General features: G+C 43.2%; 1 protein-coding gene across 10 annotated transcripts in view; it reads left to right on the top strand.

Moving 5' to 3' along the window:
• The window catches only part of CNIH3 (cornichon family AMPA receptor auxiliary protein 3), a 282,654-nt gene that overhangs the window by 93,451 nt on the left and 163,024 nt on the right, over nucleotides 1-26,179 (top strand). For 3 of the 10 annotated variants that reach the window (XR_007475516.1, XR_007475503.1, XR_007475504.1), the window contains one exon: nucleotides 24,209-24,991. The exons of 6 other annotated variants lie outside the window; for them this stretch is intronic. The gene's annotated coding sequence lies outside the window, so the exon portion shown is untranslated. Of the gene's footprint in view, nucleotides 1-24,208; nucleotides 24,992-25,316; nucleotides 25,899-26,179 lie in introns of those variants that run through there. One more of the 10 variants, XR_007475506.1, reaches the window with a different exon arrangement.

The following is a 26,179-nucleotide window of genomic DNA, read 5'->3' as shown; positions in this document are numbered from 1 at the left end:
GCCTCAGCTCCCATCCCCTGCCTGTCCCAGCAGGTGAGCAGACAAGCCTCTCGGGCTGGTGAGTGCCGGTCGGCACCAATCCTCTGTGCGGGAATCTCTCCGCTTCACCCTCCGCACCCCTGTTGCTGCGCTCTCCTCCGTGGCGCTGAAGCTTCCCCCCCTGCCACCCCCCGTCTCCGCCAGTGAAGGGGCTTCCTAGTGTGTGGAAACCTTTCCTCCTTCACAGCTCCCTCCCAGAGGTGCAAGTCCCATCCCTATTCTTTTGTTTCTGTTTTTTCATTTTTCTTTTACCCTATCCAGGTACGTGGGGAGTTTCTTGCCTTTTGGGAAGTCTGAGGTCTTCTGCCAGCGTTCAGTAGGTGTTCTGTAGGAGTTGTTCCACATGTAGATGTATTTCTGATGTATTTGTGGGGAGGAAGGTGATCTCCACATCTTACTCCTCTGCCATCTTGAAGGTCTCTCTCCTGCTTTTTCTATTAAGAATGACTGTATCAGGCTTCCCTGGTGGCGCAGTGGTTGAGAGTCTGCCTGCCAATGCAGGGGACACGGGTTTGTGTCCTGGTCCGGGAAGATCCCACATGCCGCGGAGCGCCTGGGCCCGTGAGCCATGGCCGCTGAGCCTGTGCGTCCGGAGCCTGTTGCTCTGCTATGGGAGAGGCCACAACAGTGAGAGGCCCGTGTACCGCAAAAAAAAAAAAAAAAAAAAAAAAAAAAAAAAAGAATGACTGTATCTTCAAATGAACTTACTTACAAAACAGAAATAGATGCACAGACATAGAAAAGAAACTTATGGTTACCAAAGGGAAAAGGGCGGGGCAGGGATGGATTAGGATGGGATTATATACATATATATAAAATAGATAACCAACAAGGACCTATTGTATAGCACAGGGAACTATACTTAATATTTTGTAATAACCTATAAGGGAAAAGAATCTGAAAAAGAATATATATATATAACTGAATCACTGTGCTGTACAGCTGAAACTAACACAACATTGTACATCAACTATACTTCAATTTAAAAAGTTATGGCAAAAATAAAAGAATGTTTGCATCTTATCATCCCACCAAATTTGAAGTCACAACTCCTCCCCAGCATCTGGCACCATGTAGACCAGAAGTAGGTGCTGAAAAAAGCTTGGTGAGTTTGACTGCTCACTCCATGTTGGTGCCTGTGGGGTATGTGCCTGGGGGGAAACGAAGCCGAATCCGGCACAGACCTGCCCACTGGGGGCCTGAGCTGACTTGGGGAAGTGTGGGGAGGGGGCTCCAGCCTGCGGCCAATCCTGGGTCTGACGGACGTTGCCAACAGTGGCTTCTACTTACCACCCATCTGTTCAAGGAATCTTGTGAGCTCCTAAGATAATTTTTTGCTCCTGACAGAGAGAGAGAGAAAGTACTGTTTCTTACTGCAGGAGACTTGACTTCTTCATTTCACAAAAGCAGCAGCGAAATGGCTGTTGACTAAAATTGTGAACTTTGCCTGATGGTCGTCGGTAAGGCAGCAGGCCCTAAAACAGGGGTGGTGCTGATAAATACTGAGTAAGATAGGGGCTGGTGCTGGTCAAAGAAGTGCTGATAGCAGGTTCTCTTTGATGAACACTTCGTTACCAGTAACTCCACTCTGTATTTATAGCATAATATGATCTTACAAAAGGTCTCTGATGGAATGTTATATGGATTTCAGGCAAAGTGATTTCTAAAAAGACTTTTAAAGTCATAGAAGCTTAACCTTGATATAATGTTAAGCAATAAAAACAAGTTCAAATACATAAAGTTTGTATGTACAAAGTTATATATATATGTATGTACACACACATATATACATTTGTCTATATCTGCATCTACATACTTAACACACACACAAAATTAATAGGAAATGCCCAGTGTTAATAGTGGTTTCCCTTAGGTCATGGAATGATGTGACTTGGGTTTTCTTCTTTTGTATTTCCAAATGCTTTATAATGATTGTATGTTATTTTTCTACATGAATATATATTTTATGATCAGAATATGAAGACACAATTGTTTTTAAAAATAGGGGGTGGTGGTGGGATGAATTGGGAGATTGAGATTGACATATATACACTAATATGTATCAAAATAGATAGCTAATAAGAACCTGCTCTATAAAAAATTAAATAATAAAAAAAATAATGAGCTGAAGCCTATAAATGATAATAATGTATTTGAAAATGTCACATGTGGGTTGTATCACAAACATCCCATGTTTTAGAGATTGCCCAACTTGGTTATGGTCATCCAGGAAGCTAATGGTGGGACTGAGAATTAAGTGTGGGGAATTTTGAGGAACTTGGCCGTCTTCCGGCAAGCCCTTGCCCACGTGCCTAAAGAAGACAGACTGATGACATCTCTTACTGCACAGCGTGTGTGTCATTTGTGGGGACAGGAGATGGAAGCTGCAGGGAAATATCTTCCAGGGAAGTATCTCCCAGGCGGCTCTCACTGCACCCACCTGAGATGGAAGGCAGGATGAGTCTGAGTTGTCACAGGCTTCATGAATATCGGTCACCAGCTTTTTGTAGTTCAGAGTGACTGTTCAGCTTTGTTCTTTCTTTGTGTTACACTGGGATCCAGTTGTTCACTGGCACAGAGAAACCGAGTGTTTTCACTTTGATACATCAGTCTGTCCATCTGCTGGTGTATTTATTTATCAGCATATTTGCAGGGAAGACTGCATGCAAAAGACGGTTTGGCAGAAGAAGTGAATTCAGGTATGGGCAGTGGGTAGGTGTGCAATTGTACTATTCCATCTTCTCAGGCCAGGGATTTTGATGTGAGGTGGGAATGCTATTAAAGTGGTCAGCATTAGCAAGAAGAAAGTGTTGTCTTGGAGATGTGCCCCTCTGAATAATCAGAAGGATCTGGGTCTCCATCAGATTCACTCAGTGACTTATGCTGCCCCTGCAAGGTGAAGCTCAGATGCTACTGGGGGGACAGTTGGTGGAGGAGGACAGAGGGAACTATGGGGTCCGTGACGTAGAGGGACAGAGAGGGAAGATTATTTTCCAATGCCCATCGAGGAGTTCTCTGGGGGGATTCCATGGTGAAAATAAAGAATCCTTTTGACGCTGTAGATATGCCTAACCTGCTAAAAGTAAGACTTCTTTCTGGTAATGGACTCGGCCTTCATGCCTTACCAGGTGTGATGGGCAAAGCGAGGGGTTAGAGATCCTAAATTTCTGCATGAAGATCCACGGCGGGGAGTCAGCTTGGCCTTGCTGAGTGCCTGCTGTGTGCTGTCCTCAAGTCATGCTGTGGAGACGAGGAAAACTGTTTCTCTTCTGGGGCGGTGGAGTCTGCACTTCTGTGAAGCCTGGGACTCAGGCGAAGCTCCTGCCAAACGCCTCCTCTGCAGTCCTCTAGAGCATAGAGTTTCCAGGACGAAGGCTGGAGGGAGCTAGAGAATATGATGCAAAGTCTGGTTTATATAAATAATTATTTATATGTCACTGTATTTTGTTTTTGAAGTTTATATGTGCCTCTATTCTTGAGCAATTGTCCAGTTATTTTAATGAAATGGAGTAAATTAAGTTGCATAAATCAAGTCTCAAATTGCATTTTGTTGTTGCAACATAATTATTCGCAAGTTTCTGTTATCAGTATTAAAAACATTCGTGGGTTATAGGTTTTAGAGTTTATGAAAGATTTGCATAAATTGTATCTCATTTAATACAGCAAGCCTATGAAGTAGGGATTTTTTTTTTTTTTTTTTTTGTGGTACGCGGGCCTCACACTGTTGTGGCCTCTCGCGTTGCGGAGCACAGGCTCCGGACGTGCAGGCTTAGCAGCCATGGCTCACAGGCCCAGCTGTTCCACGGCATGTGGGATCCTCCCGGACAGGGACACGAACCCGTGTCCCCTGCATCGGCAGGCGGACTCTCAACCACTGTGTCACCAGGGAAGACCTGAAGTAGGGATTTTTATCAGTGCTTTACAGATGAAGAGAGTGAGGCTCAGAGGGTGAGATGCATTCAAAACCATACAGCGAATAAGAATCAGAACTGGGATTTGTAACCCTTCATTTCTTACTGTAAGCACAGCATTCTTTCCATCTTTCCATTCTTCTCCTCCTTTACCTCTTGGGCTTAAAATGAACTCTCCCCTGGCTAACTGGATAAGGCAGACTTTCTAGCATGGAATTGGTGGCTCAGAGCTTAGGGCATCTTTCTCTCTTCCTATCATGTTGATTTGCAGATATCAAGGAGAGATTCAGGATGGTGGGAGAATGAGAGCATATTGTACTTCAGTTGTAACCACACTAGTTTCTCCATTAATTTACTAAATATTTACTCTATGCCAAGCACTGATCTAGGGTCTGGGGGTACAGTGGGGAATGAGGTAGATGTGGATCCTGCCCTCAGGCAGCCTAGAGCCTCACAGGGAAGACAAGTATTAAAGAAGCCATTATTCACCCTACTGAATGCTATCAAGAGGTGCACCATGCACCTTTATACAATACAGGTCTGAGACAGGAAGATCCAAACTTGGTGTATCTGGTAAGGCTTCCAAGAGAGAGTGATGTTCAAGCCAAGAGTAGAATTAGCTAAACAGAGTTCTAGGTCATGTGGAATGAGACACTTTTGAAGAATTGAAAGAACGTCAGTCCAGCTGGAATGAGTAAAGAGAAGGATATAGATAGACCAATGAAAGTGAGCTGGGACCAGGTTATGAAGGGAATGCAAAAACTCCTATCTTTATCCTAAAAGTTATGGGAAATAATTGAAGGATTTTTAGCAGGAGTGTGACATGATCAGATTTGAATTTTCAAAGTATCATTGTAGCTGTACTGTGTATGACAAATATGTGTATGAGTTTTGGACTTGGTGAGTTTGAGGTGGCTATGTGACACCCAAATGATTGATGGGCAGGTGGGCAGCCAGAGCTTAGGAGAAAATCTAGGGTACAGAGGCAGAGGGTTGGGCATAAGTGAAACCAAGAGAGTGGATGAAGTCTACTTGGGGCAAAGGTAGAGAGAGAGCAGGTTTTTAGTAGCTATCTATTTTATACATATTAGTGTTTTATTCTACAAACATTTATTGACCATGATGTGCCCAGGAGTATTCTAGTACTTGGGCTGCAGAATAAAAAAGATGAAGATCCCTGCTCTGTGGGCTTATATTCTAGTTTGGGAGGTAAAACTGAAATACTTCAGCGAAGAAGAACGAGAAGGAGAAGGAGAAGAAGGAGAAGAAGAAGAACACCACTGCCCTAACAAATTCCCCAAAACTACGTAGCTTAAAAGAACAGAAATTTATTCTCTCACAGTTTTGAATGCTAGAAGTCCAGAGTCAAGGTGTCCATGGTGCCATTCTCTTTCTGAAGGATCCAGGGGAGAATCTGTTCCATACCTTTCTCTTAGCATTTTTCGTTACCAGCAATCCTTGACATTCCTTGCTTTGTAGGTGTATCACTCCAGTCTCTGCCTTGTCATCACATGTGTTCTCCCTGTTTTGTGTGTCTCAGTGTCTCTTCTCCTCTTCTTATAAGGACACCAGTCATACTGGATTAGGGTCCACACTAATTCAGGATGACCTCATCATTTTTTTTTAATTTTTAAAATTTTTTTGTTGAAGTATAGTTGATTTACAATGTTTCAGGTGTAGAGCAAAGTGATTCAGTTATAAATATAAATATATATATATTTATTCTTTTTCAGATTCTTTTCCATTATAGGTTATTACAAGATATTGAATATAGTTCCCCTTGCTATACAGTAGGTCCTTGTTGTTTATCTATTTTATATATAGTAGTGTGTATTCGTTAATTCCAAATTCCTAGTTTATCCCTCTCCCCACCTTCCCCTTTGGTAACAATATGTTTGTTTTCGAAGGTATGACCTCATCTTAACTCTATTCCACTTGCATAGATCTTATTTCCTAATAAGGTCACATTTACAGGTACTGGGTACAGTTACCTTACAGGTATTGGTACAGTTAGAACCTCAACATATCTTTCTAGACGACACAGTTCAACCCATAACACCTGCTAAGCAAATAGTAGCTGACTAATTATTATTTGCTGAATAAATAAATGAAATGAATGACATGTGATTGGATATAAGATGTGTACCTAGTTTCATGAGACTACTGATGATCCGAAATGGAGGAGTTTGGACAATGCCTTATCAAGGGTGGCAAAGCTTGTTGACTGAAATGCTGATTTGATTTTATAGGGCCAGGCAATGGACAATTATAGCTTACAGTTTGAGATTTAAGAATTTTAGATTTTCAATTTATCTAAAGATGTCACCATATTTTTGTCCCTTGATTCTGTAAAAAATGACTGTTAAAAATACCATTTGCCAGCTTGGAACACCCAAGAAGCAAGTCTGTGGTCTCCGAACAGAGATTATTTTTCTCGAGTTAATGTCTTTGAAAGTGGCAGTAATGGACTCAGGAAAGCAAACATGGAAAAAGCTAGTGTTAAGATGAGCATCATTTTCTATAATCAAAGAGTCTAAATATAGCCTCTATGATTATATATCAATGCCATAGACAGCATCTTCCCCCTGAACTTCCTCAAGTCTATCAGAAACATGACCCATTACATTTCTCACCTTTTCACAGCTTCATCAGAGGGGCTGTTATTTTGGCTCACCAGTAGGACTGAATCTGCAATGAAGAAATCTAGGAGGCTGGTTTCTTCTTAAATCCCCCATGCTGGGCCCTGTAGGCGGACACAAGTGCTGTGCTGGCAGGTACTAATGGCTGTAGGTAGCGTGCTTTGCAGGTTCAGCCTCTTTAGAAATGCAAGGCATTCCTAGACACCTAGCAGCCTGTGCTTCTGATGTTATAGGTTAAATTGTGTCCCCTAAAAAGAGACATGGAAATCCTAACTCCCAGGACCTCAGAATGGGACCTTATTTAGAAATAGGGTCTTTGCAGATGTAATCAAGTTAAAATGAGGCCATTAGGGTGGGCCATAATTCAATATGACTGGCATCCTTATAGAAGAGGGAAATTTGGACAGGGACTAAAAGAGAAGGCCACGTGAAGACAGAGACACACAGGGAGAAGGCCATGTGAAGACAGATGCAGAGACTAAAGGACTCCAGCTCAAGCCAAGGAAAGTCAGGGGTTGTCAGTTCCAGAAGCTGGAAGAGGCAAGGAAGTATTAGAGGAAGCATGGTCCTGCTGACACCTTGATTTCGGACTTCTAGCTTCCAGAACTGTGAGAGAATAAATTTCTATTGGTCTAAGCCACCTAGTTTGTATTCCTTTATTATGGCAACCCTAGGAAATGAATACATTATTTCTTTCACCAAAGTTTATCTGTCTTAAGTTTCCTTTCTCTAGGTCCTTGTACCCTGTTGGGTTAATTATTACTAACGTATTTGCAGTTGTTGATGGCATCGTGGGGTGTGTGGGGAGTTACTGAGAGCCGAATGCTCTGTTAAGGGACCTTGTCTGGCAGGTCACCCTCAAATGTGGTAATTGAGGAGAGTTTAATGAAGGGAAACCCAGAGGTGGACAGGGGTAAGGGAACTAACAGGGATGGTGAGGGATGACTCCTGCCAACTGGGGCTCGTAACAAAGGGTGCCATTACCACCCCTTAGCCTGACAGAGGCAGGGGAGGGACAGTCACGAGAGCCAGGGACAGCAGTAGCTGTGGCCGTAGGAGGTGGCTGCCTAGCAGGATCTGCGTGGCAGGGAGGGAGCCAGGGGGATCAATTCCTGCTCATCCTCTTCTCCCATCCTCTGATATCTATTAGCTTCACCCAACCGGAAGCTGGAGGGCAAGAGAGCCTGGGGATGCAGGCTGTAAATGTCGGTCTTCCTGGGCTACAAAGAAAGGTGAAACAGGGTAGAGTGAGGCTCCCAGGAGGGGGTGGTGGTGGGGACTGTGCACTGAAAATGCCAGATGGGGCAGGCAGCCAGCTGTCAGCAGCCGGCCCCTCCCCGGTTTTGATCCACTTGTCCAAGGATATGCCTGGTATGAAAGTCGCCCTTTCGAGCCTATTTGCGTTTTGGTGGCAAGTAGCTTCTCACTTTGGTGAGAAGTAGCTGTCTCTGAATGCTAGGTTCTAATGCAGATTCTTTTAAAGCTCAAGGGTGATGGGGCAGAGATGGAGGGAGAGAAACCTAACAAAAATGGGACAGATAATGGTGGATTGTTAGCTTGGAGACAAGGATTGCCGGAAGGAAAATACTGACTAGGGATGAGGTTAGAAAGCAACAGATCACGTGCTAAGGGAAAGAAGGTGAGGTGGATTCCAGTTAATGGAGAGAACGAGCTAGAGAAAGACGTGGAAAGATGACCTGAATGCAATCCCGAGAGAAAGCAGTGCAAGGGATTTCAGAGTGTGAGAAACGGAGAGAACAAAATAGTATCTTTCTTACCAGGTTGTGGTGAAAAGCAAGTGAGTCAATGGATGGAAAAGTCCTCTTTAGCTCTGAAGCACTGCATGCATATACAGTGTATAACAACAATCACTATAATAACCATCTAGTTGAGGGTACAGGGAGATGCCTGAACAATTTCAGCTAACCTGATGGATTGCATATAACTACTCATTGTCATTTTCACCTGTAATAAACAAAGGGGACTTCATTTCCTCAACGGAAGGTAGAGGACTTGGGTTATAAAGTAGGGCAGATCTAAGAACAGAAATCAGCCAACTGAGATGGAAAAGTTTGCAACTTCAGCTTTTTCAAACTCCTGGATTTGTTCCCTGTTTAATTCATCCTACGAGAGTCTCACTGACTTGGTAGTTTTCAGTACCTAACTGACTGGCCAAGAGGAGATGCTTCTGATTACCCCATGAGCAGGTGTACAGAGGAGAGCCAGGGCCATACTTCCATTCCTAAGGAGAGACCTGTTTGATTTTTTTGGTGTGGCCACAGCAACAATAGGTAGCAATCTCAAAGAGCTTTCAACTGCGGGTATTTCAAATCCCATGCCTCCATCTTCCCCCTTCTTTAGCTCCCGAGAAGAACATTCTCTGGCTCGTTAACTGCATCTTGGATGATGCCTTCTCTGTGATTTTTCCTGGTTCCTTCTTTGCTTACTCTTTATTTTATTTTATGTTTTTACATCTTTATTGAAGTATAATTGCTTTACAATGGTGTGTTAGTTTCTGCTTTATAACAAAGTGAATCAGTTATACATATACATATGTTCCCATATCTCCCTCCCTCCCACCCTCCCTATCCCACCCCTCTATGTGGTCACAAAGCACCGAGCTGATCTCCCTGTACTATGTGACTGCTTCCCACTAGCTATCTATTTTATGTTTGGTAGTGTATATATGTCCATGCCACTCTCTCACCCTGTCACAGCTCACCCCTCCCCCTCCCCATATCCTCAAGTCCGTTCTCTAGTAGGTCTGTGTCTTTATTCCTGTCTTACCCCTAGGTTCTTCATGACATTTTTTTTTCTTAAATTCCATATATATGTGTTAGCATACGGTATTTGTCTTTCTCTTTCTGACTTACTTCACTCTGTATGACAGACTCTAAGTCCATCCACCTCATTACAAATAGCTCAATTTCATTTCTTTTTATGGCTGAGTAATATTCCATTGTATATATGTGCCACATCTTCTTTATCCATTCATCCGATGATGGACACTTAGGCTGTTTCCATCTCCTGGCTATTGTAAATAGAGCTGCAATGAACATTTTGGTACATGACTCATGTACCCAGTACTGGGATTGCTGGGTCATATGGTAGTTCTATTTGTAGTTTTTTAAGGAACCTCCATAGTGTTCTCCATAGTGGCTGTACCAATTCACATTCCCACCACCAGTGCAAGATTGTTCCTTTTCTCCACCTCCTCTCCAGCATTTATTGTTTCTAGATTTTTTGATGATGGCCATTCTGACCGGTGTGAGATGATATCTCATTGTAGTTTTGATTTGCATTTCTCTAATGATTAATGATGTTGAGCATTCTTTCATGTGTTTGTTGGCAGTCTGTATATCTTCTTTGGAGAAATGTCTATTTAGGTCTTCTGCCCATTTTTGGATTGGGTTGTTCGTTTTTTTGTTATTGAGCTGCATGAGCTGCTTATAAATTTTGGAATTAATCTTTTGTCAGTTGTTTCATTTGGAAATATTTTCTCCCATCCTGAGGGTTTGCTTACTCTTTAAATGTAGCTTTTGTCAAAGTTTTATCTTCTCATCTTTTCTCTTCTTGCTCAGCTTCCCTTTCTGAGGTGCTCTCACTTATATCCACTGCTGAATTTCTTATGGTGAATGCAAATTTCCAATGGTCTTCTGGATATCTTCACATGCATTTCTCATCAGTAACCAAAAATGACCACATTTAATTTAACATCACACTTTCCACCATACTGCTTCTCTTGCCATATTTACCTATCATGACTCTTGGGACTTCTACCCTTGTTGTCACTTGGGCGGAAACCTCAGTCATCTTCCATTGCTTGTTCTTCCATTCTCTCTAGAATCCATTCTCTCTTGACACCCAAATAATCAATTGCCAAGTCCTGTCCTTTCTTCCCTTGAGCTTCCTTCCCAACCCAATACGCTGGTTCAGCTCTAATTTAAGTACTTAATAACCTTTCTCTGGATTATTTCAATCGCTTCTTGACATATCAAATTTCCAGCCCATTTTCTTCATTGTCACATGAGTCATCTTCCTACAAACAGGGCAGATAGTTCTAGCCCCTCAATATCTTCAGTGTCTCCTTCTTGCCCAAAGTATCTGGTTCAGTTCCTGGCTGTGGCTTTAAGGCCCTCCAGGATTGAGGCCCGACCTGTCTTTCCAGCTTCCTCACCCACTGTGCCTGTCTCTGCGCCTACACATGTCACACTGCACTCCTCACCCTTCCCTGAACTTGCCATGCAAACCTCTATGTTTTTACTTATACTGTCTGTGGACTCTTCCTGCTTCCATTCAAATCCAGGTCTCCACATAGCTTTCCCTGAGCCCCCTAGTTGGAATTAATCATTCCTAACTTCATCTTTCCCCAGTATTTTGCTTACTTCTCTTCTATACTTCTTCTTTAAATTTATTTATTTATTTTTGGCTGTGTTGGGTCTTTGTCGCTGCATGCGGGCTTTCTCTAGTTGCCGCCATGGGGGGCTACTCTTTGTTGCAGTGTGCGGGCTTCTCATTGTGGTGGCTTCTCTTGTTGCGGAGCATGGGCTCTATGTGTGCAGGCTCAGTAGTTGTGGTGCACGGGCTTAGTTGCTCCATGACATGTGGGATCTTCCCGAACCAGGGCTCGAACCTGTGTCCCCTGCATTGGCAGGCGGATTCTTAACCACTGCGCCACCAGGGAAGGCCCTATACTTCTTCCTTTCACATTGCTTTATATTATAACTAGTTGCCTTCCCTCCAGATTGTATGCTTCTCAAGAGCAGCCACTGAATTTTATTCCATTCTGTATCCCTGTGACTCCATCCCACAGAGCTTCACACATAGTGGCCTCTCGATAAATGTTAGCAATTGAATGAATACTATTCAAATCCTACAATGTGGGTCATTGAGAGGCTGATTTTGAAGGCTGTATCATAGCTTCAGAATTCCTGATCTTTCTTCGCCCGAGCCAAAAGTTCAAAAGAAGATGGTTTAGTCACTGAAGAAGTAGCCTCTGCGAAGTCTGAAACGGAAACGCAGCTGTACTCCCATTTCATTTTTTTCCTGTGGTTTTTGTCTCACGGCCTTGACTTGAAATTTCAGTTGGAAACTTGAAATGCAATGAAAATAGTTTCTTCTGTGTCACCCAATAATAAGGCTATTGAAACGCTTCATTTTCACGTAAACATTTCTCTTGAAAATCTACTCTGCTAAGAAGTGGGGCTAATTCAACTGCCACCCATGCGGATGTAGTTGTGAGGATGACTTTAAATGAGACATTTTTAGACTCTCAATATGTCAACAAGTTAAGAGTTTCATTCATTTAAAAAATGTAAATAAATGCAGCTGCATCTGGCTATACGGACAATAAAAGTGAGATAGTGGTGGTGCTAAAGCAGGTGGGAAGATGCTCTGAATTGAGAGAGACACCCAGCTTTGAGGCTAATTTATGGAGCATTAATGAATATATTTAGAAAACTCATGCAGCAAAACTCATACCTCCAGCTCATGTTCTTTTCACTCTGTGAGCTAGCGGAATTCATCCTGACAGCTTAAGAACAACAAATAAAGAATGGGCTGCCTACCAAAACATCAAATGGTGAGAAAAGAAAGTCACGTTCATTAAACATGCATGTTGGAATTCTCCATTACTATACTTAAAATAATTATATAACTTCATATATCCCATTAGAATCTTTTGTTGAGTTAAGCAGTGTTCAACTTTCAAAATCTGGATTTCCAGAAATCAACTTGAAATCTGTTTGTTTGAAGATATAATGCATTTTCTCCTAAAATGCCATTATAAATGCAACTAGGTACCCAGGCTGGCCCACTAAAGCCATTTAAGCTTAGAATATTGATGCCATATTGTATATTTGCAAGGAAAATTAGTAAAAAATATTTGCACTGCAATATTAGCATTTATGTAAGTAATTTAATCTCTCATCCTTGAAATTGATTAAGAAAGGTTTTCCTCTTTACTAAATGATAATGCCTGTGGAAAAATAGATTTCATTATAGGAGGATGAAAATATAGATTGGTATTGTAGTGGAGAGTGAAGGGAAATTTGGGCTGTTTCCCAGGCTTTCTAATTTGATGCTATTGGCTCTTGAGGACATTACATTTCACTTCCAAATGTAGGGCCTTCCTTTTTCCTCATATGAATGTATCACTAGCACTACTTTAAACTTACCATTCATGATGAGGGTCATTTTTCTTTGACTCACAAATGGAAGAAAAAGGGGACAGAAGGGAGGGATATTTTCCTGAGGTAACTGAACAAAAAATTACATGAGAGGAAAGGAGGAGAAGAGGCTCTTAAGAAGAGTATGTGTGGGCTTCCCTGGTGGCGCAGTGGTTGAGAGCCCGCCTGCCGATGCAGGGGACACGGGTTCGTGCCCCGGTCCGGGAAGGTCCCACATGCCGCGGAGCGGCTGGGCCTGTGAGCCATGGCCGCTGAGCCTGCGCGTCCGGAGCCTGTGCTCTGCAACGGGAGAGGCCACAGCAGTGAGAGGCCCGCGTACCGCAAAAAAAAAAAAAAAAGAGTATGTGTGCATATGAAAAACAAATTTCCCATATCGGTAAATGGAGCTGAGTTAGCAAAAATGAAAGGTTTCCCCCCTGCCCCGCCCCCGCTTAAAGAAGAAAAGAGCTATTCATTAGATTTGATGGTTCCCTGCCATGCTATTACCTCCTGAAAGTCAGGGACAAGCACAGAAAGGACACAGCATGCCACTGGCTATTCTTTTTTTATGGGACATTCATACATCGGTTGTTTGTAACTGAGATTTACTGCTCTCTCTCACTAACAACTTTAGATTTTACAATTGTGATTTATTTCTCTTTCATTTTCCATAGAGTAAACTACTGTATTCTCTTTTTAAAAAATTGTATCCATCTCTCACTCTCCCTAACCATTATCTCAGATCCAACTCGCTCCCCCTGTTTAGATGACACTTTTCTCAGACCTTTCTTCGGCCAAGAGTTCCGTGGCTTCCCATTTTCTTCACAAGTGGAAACTTTTCTGCCAGGTGTCCAGATTCTCCATAATAGGGCCTCCCCCTTCGTAGCCAAGTCCACGCCTCCTCCACTTCCCATCAGATCTTTCTGCTGTGATTTGGCCAGGATCTTTCTGGTTCTTTGAAAATGCCACAACCATTCCAGCTTCTATGCATCATCAGCTCATGTTTCCCTTCCTGTAATTCATACTTTTTCCTCCCCTGGCTATCTACATTCCACCAACATGTAGGAAACAACGTTTGGGGGATCTAATTCTACTTATAATCATTTTAGGCACATGAGACCTTAGTAGTGATGTTTGAACTACATGACCCAGCCTTCCGAGTTACCCTTGATTGGACTAAGAGAGTGTATCTGACCCCAGATGAAATGGTCAGATTCTCTCTCCCGGGACTTTGGAAATGAAACTGAAAACCAGTATGAGTGTTTAGATCTGGAACATGTAAACTTAGGAGCTGAGGGTCAACCACATCCTCTTTTGTGGAAGAGAGACTATGGAAACCTAATGGTAGAAAGAGAGAGTATGCAACACTTAGGGTTCTTGGTCGAAAACAACAGAAACCAACTCTAGTTAACTTAAGCAGAGAATATTTATTTCAAGGATATTATGTAGCTCCTAGAATCAATGGGAAGGCTGGAGGGCCAGGTTTGGAAAATAGACAGGGATCAGGGGAGACTAGGCAGTCAGAGACAGCCAAGGTGTCTGCCCAGAGACCATCTGGTTGGAATGCCACCCTAGGCTCCATGTCCTGTCTTGTCTCTTACAGGACAATATAGCAGCTGCAATGATCTTTCTAAAATTTAACTCAGATTATGACACTCTCCTGCTGTTGTATAATGAAGAATTTCTTTGTTCTTTGTCCCAGGTTCCTGGCATGGAGCTTCTAAAAACCCTTAAAATTTCCCAAGTGATAGAAATGCTGTTGTTATTCATGGTGGGTCTTGATCATTTATCCTAATGAGTTGGCTTCAGGTTGGGAGTCATTTGGACCGTGAAGCTCTGGACACCAAGGCTTAGATGAGCATCTCTGGTTGGTAAACACATCCAAGTGCTGGGAGGGTGACACATCCTGATTCCCTGGGGACACTCCCAGACCACACTCTGTGTGTCTCTTCATTTGGCTGGTCCTGATTTGTGTCTTTTATAATAAAACTTCAGGTGTAAGTCTAGTGCTTTCCTGATTTCTGTCCGTTGTTCTAGTGAATTATTGAACCTGAGGGAGTCATAGAAGCCCCTGAATTTTTAGCCAGCTATTCAGAAGTGTGGGTGGCCTCGGGACCCTTGAACTTGCGGCTGGCATCTGAAGTAATGCCAGTCTTCTTGGGGGCTATGGTGTCTCTGCTGACCCTGGGGTTTGGTGTCAGAATTGTATTGCTGTATTCTACCTGCTTAGCACTTCCACATGACTTTTACTGAAGCAGAATGAAATAAATCTTCACTGTGGCCTTGCCAGCCTTGACCCCTGCTGCCTCTCCAGCCCCGTCTCCTGCTACTTTCCTTCACATTCACTGCACTTCAGCCACAATGGCCTTCTTTCTGTCCCTCATACACCCCAAGCCAGCTGCATTTCAGGGCCTTGCACTTGCTGTTCCCTCTGCCTAGAATGCCTTTCCTCCAGATCTTTGCCTGGACTTCTCTGAGGGTGAAAGTGCTGTTGGTCTTGTTCACCTCTGTACCCAAGACCTAGAACAGTGACTTGATTGGTTGATTGACTGTAGACTCATAAATCACATAAGAGACCCGGTGAATCTGTTCATTGCGATTTTGCTACCTACGGGATCGAATCTGAGGTCTAATGTTTTAGCTAGATTGGCTCTGTGGCTGTAAGACAAGAGGTTCTCTTTTGCTGTTATAGAAACTTTATGGTTCTCTAACCTTGACATTAGCTGAGATAGTAAAGCCCTGAGCTTGTCATTTTTTTTTTTCTTCTGCAAACTCACCAGTGTGTTCAGAAGCAGCCAGCCCGTCCAGAGCCTTTACGTTCATCATTCCCACCCAAATGGTCAATTATAGCCACGGGTCTCCTCAAGCCTAGCCTCCTATAAGCACTTCATCCCAAGCAGCCAGTGGTGATAATTTAAGTAACCGTTTGCCACTGTGTACCATGGAGACCAGTATTCCATTTCCCACTGGCATTGAGGTAATCACTGCATTCAAGCCAACTCAGCTCAGATAACCAATCCAGGTTCCTATCTTTGAGTCAGTTTCCTGGGGCTATTTTAGGCGCTGAGCATGAGTTTAGCTGGGGAGGCAAAAACCACTCTTTGTTTTTTCAGTGGAGGGAATTTCACCCAGGGAAATTGGTAACAAAGGCCTTGGAGCAGTGACAGAGCGCAAAGCGGGAGGCTGAGTTGCTCATTTGAGGAGGGCACGCCACCTCTAGGGCTGGGTGCACAAAGGGAACACGCTGTTACCCAAGCCCACGACTGCGTGCTGCTGCGGCTGCCAGAGCAGGAGCCCAAGAGCCCTCCCTCCCTCCTGCCGCTGCGGCTGCCGCTACCACTGTTGCTTTTGTCACTGCTGTCACTGTTTCTGTTGCTCTTGCTGCTGCTGCCACCAGGCCTTTCATCTACTTTCCAGTCTCCTCCCAGGGATTCCCACTGGCAGAACCAGCTGCCCAGGGAGTCTGGAAAATGTAGCCTCAGGCTTCTGGGCCTGGAGGTGGAGAGGAAGTGGAACAGGGTGAGTGTTCGCTGAGAGGCCGCAGCTTCTACGTAGCACAGGCTCAAGGCTCACTCCCAGGCGAGCCTTCCTTGTCCACCCAGACCGGAGCAGACCAAGCTGTGCTCACTTTCAAAACTTTCTGGACGTAACCCTCACAGAATTTCCTATAGTTTGTTATTGTATATTATATTGCCTATGTACATAGATGTGTATGTATATTTCATATTTGTATGAATTTATATCAGTTTCTGTTTTCCCTGATAGATGATTCTGGAAGGCAGGCCCTATGTAAGTTTTGCTCTCCAGTGTCTGCCGCGCCTACATATAATAGACACTCATAAACGTTTATGGAATAAATGAAGAGCTCCAAACACCCACACTTTACTGCTCATACTTCATCATTCTCTCTCCTCTAGTCTTAATTCAGTTCCATCTATCATAATATTTCAAACCCCACAGTGAACTGTGAGATGATTAGTAAGAAAGTTTGCTGTTTAGAAGGGTTCTTATCACCTTTTTTTTAAAAAAAAATGCACATTTCACAACAATGTGACACTCCAGAGCATTTCGGTCCCTCCAGACTCCCTGCCACTCAGAGTCAACTTTCAAGTCTGTGTGTCCTTCCTCTTAGTCCAGCATCAGGCCTTGAAGATCTCAGGTGGCATTAAGTTTAGGGGCCAGGTTGGGAAACTAGGTGCTCTCAGGGAGGGCATAACAGCAATAGATGTAAGAACAGACATCAGAAAGTCCCAGGCTGGGGGGAGAGGGGAACAGAGGAGGGTAAGGGCCCTGTGGCATTGGATGAAGGTGTGAAGCAGGGAGCAACTTCCCCTGAATCAACTTGAACGATGGGCCTCTGTAAGGCTAATACTTGGCTTCTACAACATGCATTAGTCTGCTAAGGCTGCCATAACCAAGTACCGTAGACTGAGTGGCTTAAACAATAGAAACTTATTGTCCTACAATTCTGGAGCCTGAAGTCCAAGACCAGGGTGCCAGCAGGGTTGGTTTCTTCTGAGGCCTCTCTTCTTGGCTTGCAGGTGGCCCCCTTCTCACTGTGTTCCCACATGGTCACCCCTTGGTCCATGTGTGCATATATCTGTGTCCAGATTTCCTCTTCTTATAAGGATACCAGCCATATTGAGTTAGGGCTCACCATATGACCTGTTTTTAACTTAATTACCTCTTTAAAGGTCCTCACTCTAGATACAGTCACATTCGGAGGTACTAGAGGTTAGGATTTCAACACATGAATTTTGGGGAAACACAATTCAGCCTATGACATCACACCACCAAGCTTTCCTTCCTTCTTGCATATTTGCATATCTCTTTTATGGAAGCTTTTCTCAAACTGAAATCTCAATATATTCTTGTGCTTGGTATTCATTGAGTTTCTTGGATCTGTGGGGTTTATGAAGTTTTCAACAAATTTGGAAAACATTTTAAAAATACTTTTTCTGTCCCTCCCTCTCCTCTATTTTTGGATTCTAGTTATTTGGCTGCTTGAAGTTGTACTACAGGTACTTCACGTTCATGAATCTTTTCTTCTGCAATTTCTAATTTACTGTAACTCCCATCCAGGGTATTTTTCTTCTTCCAGTTTTATTAAGATATAATTGACATACAGTGCTTAAGTATAAGGTGTCAACATAATGATATGATTTACACACATCATGAAGTGATTACCACAATAAGTTTAGTGAACATCCATCAACTCAAATAGAAACAAAATTAAAGCAATAGAAAAAAATATTTTTCTTGTGATGAGGACTCCTAGGATTTACACTCTTAACAACTTTCATAGATAATATACCACAGTGTTAATTATATTTATCATGTTGTATGTTAACTCCCTAGTACTTATTTATCTTATAACTGTAAGTGTGTCCCTTTTGACTGCGTTCACCTAATTCTTTCTCCCCCCAACCCCTACCTCCGGTAACCATAAATCTGATCACTTTTTCTGTGAGTTTGTTTGTTTGTTTTTTAAAGTATAATTGACCTACAACACTATATTAGTTCCTGTTACACAACATAGTGATTTGATATTTCTATATATTTCAAACTGATCACCACAATAAGTCTGGTTATAATATGTCACCATACAAAGATATTACATAGGGACTTCCCTAGTGGCGCAGTGGTTAAGAATCCGCCTGCCAATGCAGGGGACAAGGGATCGATCCCTGGTCCGGGAAGATCCCACATGCCGCGGAGCAACTAAGCCTGTGCACCACAACTACTGAGCCCATGAGCCACAACTACTGAGCCTGCCTGCCACAACTACTGAAGCCCGCATGCCTAGAGCCTGCGCTCCGCAACAAGAGAAGCCACTGCAATGAGAAGCCCACGTGCCGCGACGAAGAGTAGCCCCTGCTCGCCGCAACTAGAGAAAGCCCGCGCACAGCAGTGAAGAGCCAACCCAGCCATAAAAAAAAAAAAAGAACCTGCTTATGCTTTAAAAAATATATATATATACATTACATAGCTATTGACTGTATTCCCCACAGTGTGTATTTCATACTCATGACTCATTTATTTTGTCATCTAGGGTATTTTTAATCTTAGACATTGTAATTTTCATTTATAGACATTCACTTATGATCTTTCATGTCTTCCGTGTCTATATTTAACAAGCTTAAAATTCCCTTTAATTTTTTGATCATATAAAATACACTTATAGCAAGTGTTTTGATATCCATGTTCACTAATTCTATCACCTTTGTCATTTCTGCATCAGTTGCAGTTGATTTTTCTCCTTGTTATGGATTGTATTTTCCTGCTCCTTTGCACGCCTGGTAATTTTTGATTGGATACCAGACACTGAATTTTGCCTTGTTGGGTCCTGGATACTTTCGTGTTTCCATTAAATATTATTGAACTTTGTTTTGAGATGTGCTTTTAATATTTGTTAGGTGGGACCAGAGCAGCATTTAATCTAGGGATAATTTCCCCCTAGTACTGACACAAAACCCTTCTGTATACTGAGGCACTCTGAATCCTGAGGGTTTTCACTCCGGCTGGTAAGAGCAGGAACTCTTCCTGTCACTGTCTAGGGTTTGTTCTTTCTAAGCCTTTTTTGTGATTCTTTTCCCAGTCTTAGTTTTTTCTCACACATGAGCTTATCAGTGCTCAGCTGAAGGTTGGAAGAGGACCCTCTGCAGGTCTATTAAGCTCTCTTTTCTGTGCAGCTCTTTCATCTTTGGTACTTTGTCCTGTGGACACTAGCTACCTTGGCCTTCCTGTACGGCCATATTTGTGTCCTCAACTCAAGGAGACCATGGGGCTCTGCCTGGTTTTCCCTTTCTCCTTTCTGAGCCACAGCCTGGATGGATACTCTCTTAAGACAATAAGGTGGGCCAGTGTAGGACTCACGTTTGTTTTCTGTCTCTCAGGGATCACTGTCCTTAGTTGCCTGATGTCCAGTTTCTTGAAAACCATTTTATAAAATATATTTTGTCTGCTTTTTCTGGTTGGTTCAAGCAGAAAAAAATAAATAAATCTGGTCTCTTTTACTCCATCTTAGCTGGAACTGGAAGTCAAATTATCTACAGTTACCTTTTTATCTTTAAGTAATATATTTAAACTTACATGTCCTAGTCTATCAACTCCAAAAGTGAATCAGCATCTTAACTCTCCCAATGAAATGTGAAAACATTTGCACTCGCATAGCACCTCCCCCTTGTATCTCCTGTTTTTGGCACATTCGGAAATTTTTCCCCCAATATATTATCATCAAATGATTATTATTTTAAAATTGTGTAGCTCTTCTTCCAAGATTTATAACGATTTCATCATGTTTTGTAACTGTATTTACCAGTTAAGATTCATTTCTATGTTTAACTGAATTCAGGTCATCACTAGTTTTTTTTAATACTTTGGCTTCTCCCCGCATAAGTTCATTATTTTGACTGCGAAGTCCATGTCGAAGGCAGAGTACTTGTGCCATTTACCTTGGTGAATTTGCACTTGCTTATATTTTTTTTTTTTTTTTTTTTGCGGTACGCGGGCCTCTCACTGTTGTGGCCTTTCCCGTTGCGGAGTACAGGCTCCGGACGCACAGGCTCAGCGGCCATGGCTCACGGGCCCAGCCGCTCCGCGGCATGTGGGATCTTCCCGGACCGGGGTACGAACCCATGTCCGCTGCATCGGCAGGCGGACTCTCAACCACTGCGCCACCAGGGAAGCCCAGCACTTGCTTATATCTTTTAGCTTTTAGGCTAAGCACACCTAGAATGGATCAGTCTCTCCAAGTGGATTCATACTGACCAATTTCATGAGAGATTCATAAGAAATCTAGTATGCTATTTTGTTCATTTATAGTGAAAATTTTAACTCCTTTCAAGACCAAGATACTTACATTCTCTGGTCAGCGTATTGTGTCTCAACAGGGAAGTTTACCCAGCAGGTCAAATTTTTTCCAAAGCTTCTAAGTTCTTGTGTAATCACAGCAAGATAGTTGTGGGTGTGAGTTGCGCTTTTAAAATATTTAAAGACATCGGGTTCAGAGCACCTATCTCCACTGTAAATTTGTCCCCGTGGTGTGTACACAGGGTCTGTGGCCCAAGGCATCTCCTTTCCTGGCTATCTTGGGTGAGTGCCCACAGTTACTTCTGACTTTTGTTTAGTCTGTTTCATTGCTAATTTGATGCCTTCCGTATTTATACCATTTTATCTGCTTCAACTTTGGATCGGTAACAATACCACAAGAATTTGCTTGTTTATACAGTGTTTGGTCCTAGCAATGCTTTATCTTTAAGATATTTTTTGGGTACATGTCAGACCTCATCCATTAAGTGCTGAGTGTTAGTTTTACTCTTTCAGTTTTGGAGGAACTTAGCAGTTGCCTCTCTGACAACGATCTCGTCTTTCTCGGAATTCCTGCCTGTTATTTGTTACTTGTTCCTGCCTTGTTCTGCTTGTTTCCTTTTGTAATAATGGTCTTATTGTTCCCAACTGTCCCTATCTTGAGAGATGTCCTATATGTATTTGAATTCTACTCGGTATTTAGCACAACATCTTATACAGAGAAGGTGTTCAATCGATACTTATCAATTGGAATAAAAAGATAGGTTCCCTGATCTCCTTCTGTTCTTTGTCATCTGAATGCCCAGATCTAGACTGATGCCCCATGTGTTCTTAAAAAAAGGGGATTTGGAAACCTATTTGAGTCCACTTAATATTACAAGGCATGGGCAACCCAAGCCACAGGGGAAGATAGACGTGAGCGAGTGGGAAGGAAAGAAGGAAAATACACATGAAAATGCCAAGACATGTAAATTGAGCATAAACGTCCAAGTTTTGTGAGTAGATTGATTATGATGCCTGTTCAGAGTATATCTGAGCAGCGTTACTTAGTTATTGCCCATCCTAAATGCAGCCTAGAACCCAATTATTTCAGCTATAGTTTCTTGGTGGAGTGGAGTAACAGGCTTCTATTAGGGACTAATCAGTTCTGCCCACGTTCCTATATGAAACAGTGTTCAGATGAAACTCAAAGGATCCCGATGCCAAAGAACAGTGAGATAATGCCCACTGTGTATGGCAAAGAGACTGTAATCTCACCGGCCGTCGGTGAGGTCTGGCCTCAGGAATGCTGGCAGAGGAGGATGTGGGAGCATGGACACGCATCCTCATTCATCCACATCAGCTCTGGCCCTTCCCCTTGTTCACCCCTTTTCAAGGCTCTGCCCAGGGGTAATCACCTTCTGACTTACCTCTTCCACTCCAGGTGTGCTGGGTCAGGTGTGCTTGTCACGCACACTGTGCTTCCTGATATTGTAGCCCTAAAACCACTGAACCATAATTGCCCCTTTTAGTGCTTTGTCCCTCTCAAGGGTGGGACTGTGTCTTATTCATCTCTGAATATAGTGCTGTTGGGCTGCGCCCCACAGACCTGCAAGCCTTGTAATTGCCCAGCTGCAAGACCAAAGGAAGAGCCTAGAGACAGCAACAGAGACATCAGTGTTTTATTGCATAGGGAATCTTTCGATGTCTGAAGCAAGGTCCCGGAGCGACCGTGTATGGCAGACAGCAGGCAGGACCTGGTAGCAGTCTTGGCTACTTGGGGGTGGAGGTGTGTGGTGGAGAAGGAGGCTACCAGTTATAGTGGGAACTGATGTCAGGTTGGCTCATCAGTTACCATGGAAACCAGCAGAGGGGCACATCCCTCACTGCCCCTCGGGTTGATGACCTGGGCAGATGTTTTCCCTTTGATAAACTATTGTAGTGGAGCTGTTCTGATCTAAAGGTTAGAACAATCACTAGCTGGGCTGTGGGGGGGGGGCAGGCATGTGGGCAGTTACAGATTAAGCTTTTGGATTAGGAGGGAAGGTCAGCCACGTGAGTAGGGTGTAGGTGAAGCAGGGACTGGTCGGGCAGGGGATGTACGGAGAACAAGAGAACAGTCATCTCGAGTGGCCTGACCGTACAGATGCTTAGCACATAGTCATGTTGAATGCGTTGTTCAAGGTGTACCTGTAGGAAGACCATTAGTGTTAGAGGATGAGCGGGTGACTCTGAGACACTAGCTCACCCAGCTGTTACAGGACAGACTCATCCTTGATGACAGATGCTGAGGCTTTTCCAGCCCACAAATATGACATGTCTGGAATGCACCGGTAAGTGGAGTACATACAGACTGTCCTGGGATTTGGACCATCTTAGATACTCAGTTGGAGAGAGATGTGAAAGGTGTGCTTGCTTTCTGGGGACTCTCGTGAGCTTATTTGGCCCTTCTAGCCAGGTGGGCCTCTAGCCAGTTGGCTTGTTTCCAGCCACCTTTGCCTGGTGATGCTTCTTAGCCTGTAACGTGCAGATTGGATTTCTTCTCTGCTGGCAAGAATTCCTTGCTGTTCACTCCCACAGCCAAATAGGGTTGGGAGACCTCCAGTGCAGGATGGCCACATTGTGAGTTAGTTCGAGGTTTGGGGGACCCACCGCATTCACCAGGTTTTGCTCTCTTTAGATGGCGGGCATCTCTCCAGGCTGTTAGTACCCTCTGCTCCCATTGTCCTCCCACCAAAACCCCTGCCAAAACTCTGCTCCCGTCTCAGAGGTAGCATTGCCAATGATTGGATGTGCGTTCTTTCAGTCCTCTTTCTATGCATTTACACATGTAACATACAAAAATGGGGTTTGGATTTCTTTTCTTTCTTTTTACAAATGAGTTCATACTACAAATCCTTTGGTTCTAGGTTTTTTTTCCTTCCTTCCTTCCTCTCTTCATCCCCCCCTCCCTTTCTTCTTTCCTTCCTTCCATGTTTTTCTTCTTTTCTTCTTCCACTTCTTTCCCTCCCTCTCTCCCCCCCTCCTTCCTTGCTTCCTCTCTCTCTCTCTTCCTTTCCCTCCTAATAAAATGGATGTTTATAAAGAATTATCTTGATCTTCTAAGGGTCTATAAAATACTTAATTTGCATTCAAATAATTGAAACCTCTGTAGGAAGCATCCATTTGCCGCAGGTCAACTACACAGTTTGTTGAGGATTAATTAATCATGTAGTTTTGCAAAATTTCTCTTTTTTCTCTCGTAAGCATGAATAATCCACTGCAAGGGGGCCAGAAAACCATTTCAGAGACAACAGGGCAAGAGACTCCATTGTGAAAGTCCTGTTTGTGACCTGGATTTCTAGCTCTCTGCTCAATTCCTGTGTGTCCCCTGGCCCTGAACACCCACTAGTGTTATGCTTGGAAACATGCCCTGACCTTGTCTGGGAGAAACGTGGTGAAGAAGTGTCTCTGCCTGCTTTTGTGCACATTCACCTTGGAACAACATGAACATGGTTAAACACTGGGATGGGGTTCTCATGGCAGATCCACATTTCTGTGAATAAATAACATTTAGTCAGCATTTACTATATGCCAGGCACAGTTATAAGTGCTTCACACGTATTAACGCAGTTAATTCTTCCAATCTTTTAAAGTGGGTTCTATCATGCTCCTTGTTTTACAGATGAGGAAAATGAGGCTCAGAGAGGTTGAGCCACTTCCCTCAGGACACGCAGTGAAGTATGAAGCAAAGATTTGAACCGGAGCAGTCTGACTCCAGATCCTGTGCTCATAATCATGGAAAGTGTTGCCTCCAAATGTAATTATGGTTTAATGAAGACTGACAACATTTCAGTCATTGTGTGAAGAACTTGGATTCGGTGATGCCTTTAATGGTCCTTTGCAGATTCAGGACAACACTGGCCAGGGCTGTTTAAAGATCCTAGGAACTCTTTCCTTTGGAGGCTCTATCCTATATCATTTAAAAAAATAAAATGCTAAATGAAATGTAATTTTTTTTTGGCTGTAAATACTTGGAAGACCTTTAAGAAATAATTTTGCCTTTGAAGTAATCAGGCTATGAACAATTTACTTAATTCACAATTGGCTATGATTTCTCATTCATACTTGGAATTCTTGTGAAGAAAGAAAGCCTAACCTATAGATCATTTTTTTTTTTTTGCGGTACACGGGCCTCTCATTGTTGGGGCCTCTCCCGTTGTGGAGCACAGGCTCCAGACGCGCAGGCTCTGAGGCCATGGCTCACGGGCCCAGCTGCTCTGCGGCATGTGGGGTCTTCCCGGACCAGGGCACGAACCCGTGTCCCCTGCATTGGCAGGCGGACTCTCAACCACTGCGCCACCAGGGAAGCCCTTAAGTGTAATGAAATTTTTATGAATATTAATTTAATAAATGAGGTTGACATATTACATTTTTTAGGCATTTAATTAAATATTTATTGCTTGTGGTCTTCCAGTGTTCTTTTCATAGTTTTGAGTGAGATATGTGTGTGTGTGTGTGTGTGTGTGTGTATATAGTTTTTTTTGTTTTTTTTTTTTACAGTCCTAAACCTTTCCCTTGCCCTTGAATGGACTTGTAGACCCAGCACTGTGGCTATGGGGCCTAATGAACATTTTCATTCATTCGTGCTCCTGGCCATACTCCACGTCTGCTTGTTCCCTACAGCTGACCATAAGTAGGCAGAATAACTGACCCCCAACTCCAGGTGGCTGGCTCTAAGGTCCCTCCTGCCCCAGATGCGTTGCTCACTGGCCGCTGGTGGTGTTTTACAGGGACTTAGCTGAGATTGATGAGGAAGAGTGGATGTACCTTACAGCAGGCACAGTGTGTTGATGTTGTCACAAAGTGCTCCTTCATTCAATTCTTCCAGTTCGTTGCCTGCAGTCATGGGGCATTCACTTTCTTTCCTGGAATCATGAAGGGAGAAACTGCCATGCCTATAGCTAGGTTTTTCTGTCTTTTTGTATCACTTGCTCTTAGCTTTGTAATGGTGCCTCTCTGCTTTACTATGTATTCTATCTGATAATCTGGAATAGCACAGTGGCTACGAACTGGCTTTGGGAATCAGACATCCTAATCATTATGGCCCACTTTGTAAACGGTCACAGGGGTGAGATGTCGGGGGGAGACTGTGAAAGGAGCTGAGGAAGGCCCAAGAACAACTTTTCTTACTTCACATTTTCATTTCAACCCAATGCTGCAATTTCTGAAAAATGGAAGTATCATTTTCAGCTTTTAAAGTCAGTTAATTACACGGCTGTGAACTGGTAAAGTAATTAATAAATGTTAACATTTGCATGTCATTTTAATTAAGAAATAAATGTCTTTGAATGAAAAAGTGCCTGCTAGCTTATCCATTAATTATCAGAGTACTGAAAGTACCCTTTGCAAGGTGGTTCCAAAAGTACCTGGGGAAAATGAGCCATCAATCACTTTTTTGCTTGTACGAGTCATGGCGTCGTCCTTCCTTGCAGTTCAAACTGCCAACCAGGTGAAGAGAGGGATCCCTTATCTGATAGGAGAGGCAGAGTCACCTCGACTCTCTCTATGTAGTTGGGGTGCTAGGCAGACAGTTGGCGTTCTATGCAGTTTTGCTTCCAAGGATGTTTCTGTTAATAACACCTTCTGTTTTCTA

The sequence above is a fragment of the Orcinus orca genome, chromosome 1 (assembly GCF_937001465.1).
Source record: "Orcinus orca chromosome 1, mOrcOrc1.1, whole genome shotgun sequence".
NCBI lineage: Eukaryota > Metazoa > Chordata > Mammalia > Artiodactyla > Delphinidae > Orcinus > Orcinus orca.
This window is presented reverse-complemented; position numbering and strand designations above follow the sequence as displayed.